Raw genomic sequence first — 7,022 nt, 5'->3', positions numbered from 1 at the left:
CTGGAAAAATAGGTACGGTAAATTGCATATAAATTATTGCATACCTGTGTAGATATATGCCGGATATATCTACGGAATTAGTAGATCAATTTAAAAAATCAATCCACTAATTACCTGTGTTAATGTTGTGACGACCTCGTGTGTCAAAGCATATGCAACAGCACTGTACGTACCAATATATATGCACACACGTACATGCATGTCCGGGTAGACATGTATGTGCACTGTATGCATAGGTGTTGGGCTCTGTACAGGGACATCTGATACACCTCCTGACGTCAGGACGTCGGCCGGTTGGCGACGTGGCAACGCACGAGTGGGCAGGAAATTTGGCCATAGCTTCCTGTTATCTCGTCTGTTGTCCTGGTCGGTTGCGATTTGCTGCTTCTACCCAGGATAACCGAGTCTGACACGAGTCAACAAAGACCCTGATATTGGATTCGATGCCGTCGTCGGTGAATATCCACTCGAGGTAGTAGATCTGGCCGAGGCTTCATGATGGATAACATCAAAACGCCGTTCTCCGCGTCGGTGACGTCTTCAAAGTTTGGTCGATCTCGAGAGAACGAATTATTGATGACGATGGTTCCGATCTCGTCGGAAGATGTACTTGGACATGTTGGATCTCCCCACAGCCGAATTCGTCGAGTAGCTCGTTGTCGGAGAGTCCATCTCTTAAACCCATCTTGTCGAAATCCTGAAGCACCAAAATCCCCCTACCTGGCGCGCCACTGTCGACGTTTGATGTCTAGACTACGGTATTTGGACAGTATGGGGATCGTCGGTGCTAGGGTATACGCGAGACTGAGGTAAAAGAGATGGAGACAGGGATTTTTATACAGGTTCGGGCCCCTGAAATGTCAGGTAATAACCCTACATCCTGTTGGCCAAAGCCGGTATTGCTTTTATTCATGATAATCACACCAGTACAATATTTGGGGTAGCCTATCTAACTGTTGTCGACATGGCGGTCTGACGATCTGACTCGTAGTCGACAACAGGGTAGCCTTCCTCCTCAAATCCGTGCCCGGCGAGATCAGAGATAGCGCTTTCGTCTCTCCTGACAGTATCCGGAGACACCGTAGGGGACTAGCCGTGCTTATCCCTGAAGTCGATATCCGGCGGCGTGTCTTGGCGTATGTAGGCTTCTATGTTGTGGCTTCTATGTTGATTGTGTTGGGTGTTGATCCTCCATGGTGGGTGTCCCCATGTCCTCCTAGGGGGGCTTGTATTTATACCCATAGGTGTCCCCTTGTCCAAGTAGAACTAGGGAAACCAATATGGATACAATCCGAGTAGTCCTTGTCGTTTCCACGTAGAACTCTGGTTGTCTTTCCTTATCCGGAACTCCTCATATATCCGAAGGTTGTTTCCGTATAGGACATGGTATGTGGTGGGTCTTGCCGAGATTTAGTCAGCTACTATTAGGTATGTGGTATCCATAACCCTGACACAAATCATCTGGTGACCAAGCAAATACATCCATGTTGTCTCTCCAAGTTTTCTCCAAGCAAGATATATTTTCCCAGGTCGTTTTCATCCAATAGTACTTTCTTAGTTTTCCCTTCTGGGACTGGCTTTTGCATTTTCAAGTATTCACTATGTTTTTGATCAACTACATGTACCCCTTTCACGCTTGTTGTTCCTTGAAGTTCAAACTTTCTTGCCGCTAGCTGAGCACCTCGGATAGTTATCACTCCCCTTGGTCCCGGAAGTTTCATGCGTATGTAATTATGGTGGATGATTGCTTCAAATATGTTCATCGCTGATCTCCCAAGAATTGCATTATATCGATACAGCATGTCAACCACATCAAACACTATTTCCTCCTTTCTTACGGTGTCACCCTTGCCAAAAACAACTTGCAAAGCTATCTTGCCAAGTGCATGTACTTGTTGTCCACCAAAACCTTGTAAAGGTATTCCTGCACTAGTCAACCTGTCTTCCGGTATTTGCATTTTCTTGAAATCATCATAAAAAAAGGGACGTAACTATATAGCTAGTGGTAGTTGGTTTGTCAAAACCAGCTACTACTCCATCTATAAGAGGCACCATCCACCTATACTTCAAATACAATTTTCTCTTAAACTACTCATCCGATCTATGGTCTGATTACACCGTTGTGTTCGTAACAATTAAAATCTTTACAACAAGATCTCACATGATTATATTTTGATGAAAAGTCACAAATTACTTTTATGATATATCTAAATTACTTTTAGATTTCACTAAGTTACTTCTTAGATATATAAAAGTAAATTCAGTAAAACCTAAAAGTAATTTACATATATTATAGAAGTAACTTAGAACAAAACGAAGGTAACTTTAGCGTGTCATTTGAAGTAAATCTGTTGTAGAGATAAAAACATGACTCTATCTAGAAATTAAATTAACCAGCACAATATATATATATATATAGGGTGAGACTATTCTACACACGGGGTATAGAATAGTTATTCTATACTATACCCCCTCCCCTTTCTCATCTGTACCGCCCATCCCGTCCCCCTCCCTCCTCCCGATTCCCCCCACCCTCCCCCTCCCGATCTATCCTGCCCCCCTCCCTCTCCCGATTCCCCCTCCCCTTCCCTCTCTCTCTCCCGACTCCCCCCTCCTCCCGATTCCCTCTAAATTTACTTTTATGATCTTTGAAGGGTAATATCTCTCATATCATGTACTACTTTTAAAAACCGTTTGCACCATGATGTTCGAAAAAAAGTGCTTATCAAAAGTAGATCCATCATGACTATATTATGACTGAATTTTAATTTTATTACTGCAAGTAAAACACGGTGTTACTGCACGATGAACAAGACGTTACTACGCCGTTCCGATATGAGAGCTAAGAAGAGAGGGGGTGGTGGGGGGAAGTCATTGGCGGGTTTGACCGAGATTTGACCAAAGTGGGGGACCTTTGACTAGCCTTTGACTGAGGTGAGAGGTGGGTTTTGGGCCTATTCTATACCCCGGGTGTAGAATAGGGTGAGACTATTCTACACCCGGCACCCACCCTCCCCTTTCTCATCTGTACCGCCCCTTCCCTCCCCCTCCCTCCTCCCGATTCCCCCACCCTCCCCCTCCCGATCTATCCTGCCTCCCTCCCTCTCCCGATTCCCCCTCCCCCTCCCTCTCCCGACTCCCCCCTCCTCCCGATTCCCCCTACCCCTCCCTCTCCCTCTCCCGACTCCCCCCTCCTCCCGATTCCCTTTTTTTTCTGGTTTTTTCTTCCCAAAACATTTTTTTCTCTTTTCTAGGAAAATAAAAAATAAATTTGCCAAATTCAAAACTTGAACCCATAACCTCATAGTTCAAAGCACATTCTTCTAACCAATTCACCTAATGATATTATTTGTTTCAAGAATTTTGTGAGAAAGTAATATGATTATCAATTCTAATATCTTTCACTACCACCGTAAAACAAAAAATAAAGATATGTTACTACGAAACTCATAACATGTTACTATGCTCCAATAGTAAAATTATCATAAAAGTACATTAACACGTTACTGTAGAACACATAGGACGTTACTGCAATAACGTCGTGGTAAAATTGTAGTAGACCAGGAATCGAAACAAAAATATATGGGTTAAAGCCTCACATGCTAACCATATACTTGTTACTGCACAAAAGTAGAAGTGTTACTGCATAATAGGTGCATGTTACCACTTCCAAGTAGCTATGTTACTGCATGATAATTGTAGTTTTACTATGTCATTTTTACAAGATGAAGATTGAATAGGTGGGCCATAGGTAAAGTCTGTAGTTGGCTTTGAGCGAGGTCTGATTGATGTAGGAGTGTTTTGAACAATTTTATACATTTGGTCAAACCATGTTACTGCATGTATATGCCCCTGTTAATGCATATTACACATTCTGTTACTGCATGTGGAGGGTTAAAGTTCAAAATGCCAATATTTGAAAAGCAATATCTCACAAGATATGCATTATTTTTTAAAACCGTTTCCATCATAATGCTATAGTGCAACTGCATGTGGAGGGTTAAACTTCAAAATGCATCTACATACTCCCCTCCTCAAGAAATCGTTCTTCCTCCCTCTTCTCAAGAAAACTGGTCTCTCCCTCCAATATAGTGTTACTGCGTGCATGTATATGATGTTACTGCACTTTTGACAGTAATATTGTGGTGAATTGTAGTAAACCTGGAATTGGAACAAAAATATATGGGTTCAAAGTCTTAGATGCTAACCATATACTTGTTACTGCACAAAAGTAAAAGTGTTACTGCACGGCAGATACACGTTACTACCTGATAGTTACACATTACCGTATGTTTATGCAGTAACACTATCCAAGAACTGTAGTAAAAAAAACTTTATTACTGTAGTACATATAGAGCGTTACTGCATCTTAATTTGGCAGTAACATCGTGATGAAATTGTAGTAAACCAGGAATAAAAAAATATATGGGTTAAAACAAACGAGTAAACCGAGCCAATTCCCCATATTCTTGTAGTAATGTTACCAAGTAATTGCAGTAACACACTATGTTAATATGAAACTTATAATCATTACACATCTTGTAGTAACGACATGATGTGATTGCAGTAACGCAAAACATGCACTAGTAACACCTTTTGATATACTATTACTGCTTGTGGAGAGTTAAATTTTTAAGAACAAATCTTTGAAGGGTAATATCTCTCATATCATGTACTACTTTTAAAAACTGTTTGTACCATGATGTTCGAAAAAAAGTGCTTATCAAAAGTAGATCCATCATGACTATATTATGACTGAATTTTAATTTTGTTACTGCAAGTAAAACACGGTGTTACTGCACAATGAACAAGACGTTACTACGTCATTCCGATACGAGAGCTAAGAAGAGAGGGGGTGGTGGGGGAAGTCATTGGCGGGTTTGACCGAGATTTGACCGACGTGGGGACCTTTAACTAGCCTTTGACTGAGGTGGGAGGTGGGTTTTGGGCCCTTAGAAGTAGATGAGGTGGGTTGGAGGGAGGAGGGTGTAGAATAGCTATTCTATACCCAGGGTGTAAAATAGTTTTTCTATATGGTGCACCCGCTAAGTACATACGGTTTGGAAAGTGAAAACACCTGCATGCATGCACACATTTGGAAACATCAATTCTGCATATTTAATAAGTTGGCATGAATGTTGTTCGGTTGGCAATTGGTTTCCATATATTTGTCAACGGAAATCATGGAGTTGCGGTTTATTTGGTAATGATACAATCGTGTATATGGTAATATACTCCGAAATTTTGGGACAAAAGTATATGGAAATCCAAGTATACGTATACGGTGCAGTTGTAATCTAAGTATACGGAAATCGAAGTATATGGAAATCTAAGTATATGGAAATCGAAGTATATATATGGAAATCTAAGTATACGGAAATCAAAGTATATGGAAATCTAAGTATAAGGAATCTAAGTATACGAAATCTAAGTATAAGGAAATCGATATATATGGAATCTAAGTATAAGGAAATCGATCGATGTATATGGAATCTAAGTATATGGTATGACTATGTACACGTAACTAAATTAGTCCGTAGGACTTTCCAAATACAAAAAATGTTTATACTTAATAATGGAATGTAATAGCTATGCATGGAATGTAGTAGGTACCCATTTAAACATGTATATTTATTTTTCCCTGAAAAAAAACATGTATATTTGGTATATACCCATTTTTAAAAAAAAGTATTGCGTATATGTACCCATGCATGGAAATTGTTTTTGGAAAAGGGCCCACGACACACACTTGGGGCCACTTAGCCTTTCTTTCCGAGTTTACTCAACAGTTTTCTACAAATTATTAGATGAATTGTTTAGTTGTTTTCAAAATGTGAGTTAAATGTTTTAAAATTTGAGATGAGAGTTTCTAATTTTGGTTGAATTTTTCTAAATATTTCTAAGTGATTGGCACCCTAATTTCGAATCCCGATACAAGTGCATATTAGCAAAACCAATTAGATAAGAGTTCGATCCGGGTTATGTACATCCTATGTGTGGTTGGGTATATGCTTTTCCCTTTTGACTTAATCAATAATTATGGTAGAGATTTAGAGAAAACGATCGAATGACACATTGAATAATCAACATTAGGGCATGTTCAATGGTAGAGACGGGTATGGTCTCTTAAACAATACAAGATTATTTAGAAACCATATCTTTACAATAGTTAAGACGACAAATGCTCTAATCATTAACTCAAAAAATATTCCTTTTGTTAATATTCTTTCCATATTTATATCCTCATGCAACCATATTTTCATATTATAGTGACTAAGAGTCGTTGTTAAGCCGTTGTCATGCATAACAACGATGTTTTGTCTCTCCTCTTTCTCTTTCCTCCATGTCAACAAATATTCCTAATTAGCAATGCTAAAAGACCACTATTAACAACCATTATACATGCCCTTATATTTCTAACTAATTTCTAGCTATCCTGTCGGTAATGCAGCCGTGCATATATATTTTTTGGATTGGATACGGAAATACAGAAAGGGGTGGTAACTAAAGTACAGTAAACATTGTTTCAAGATAGATGCCACTAATTTTTACACTGTATTTTGTAACTTGTAAATATCAAACTCCACAAGTGATGCTTAGTTCTCCGATATGACTTCATTTCTGGCATATACCCTTCATTTGGTTGATATGTGCAGTAGACATGCTCTCAGCATTTGGATGAGCAATTTTGCCGTGATTGTGTGATCTTGAATTTGATCGCTAGGAGGATGAACGAGCAACTTATTAGGAGGATCCGCTCCCATCTTGAGGTCTTGATTACCAAGGGAAATTGTTTACACTAAACCTGAAAAAAAAGGGAGAACTGATACATGTCAGGATATAAAAAGATTGAAACAAATTACCCACGAACCATGCCAGCGACCGGCTATGGCAACGACGAACCTCGTGGATGACCGACAGAGACAACAACGTATCTCATGGGCGATCGATGACGACGTCGTGGCGTCAAAGCTTGCCGATGACTGCCGACGGCGAAGAACCTCGCAGAGTATGACTGGCAA

Source organism: Oryza sativa, chromosome 1 (genome assembly GCF_034140825.1).
Source record: "Oryza sativa Japonica Group chromosome 1, ASM3414082v1".
NCBI classification, from domain to species: domain Eukaryota; kingdom Viridiplantae; phylum Streptophyta; class Magnoliopsida; order Poales; family Poaceae; genus Oryza; species Oryza sativa.
The sequence above is the reverse complement of the archived record's forward strand: the minus strand, read 5'-3'. Positions refer to the sequence as shown.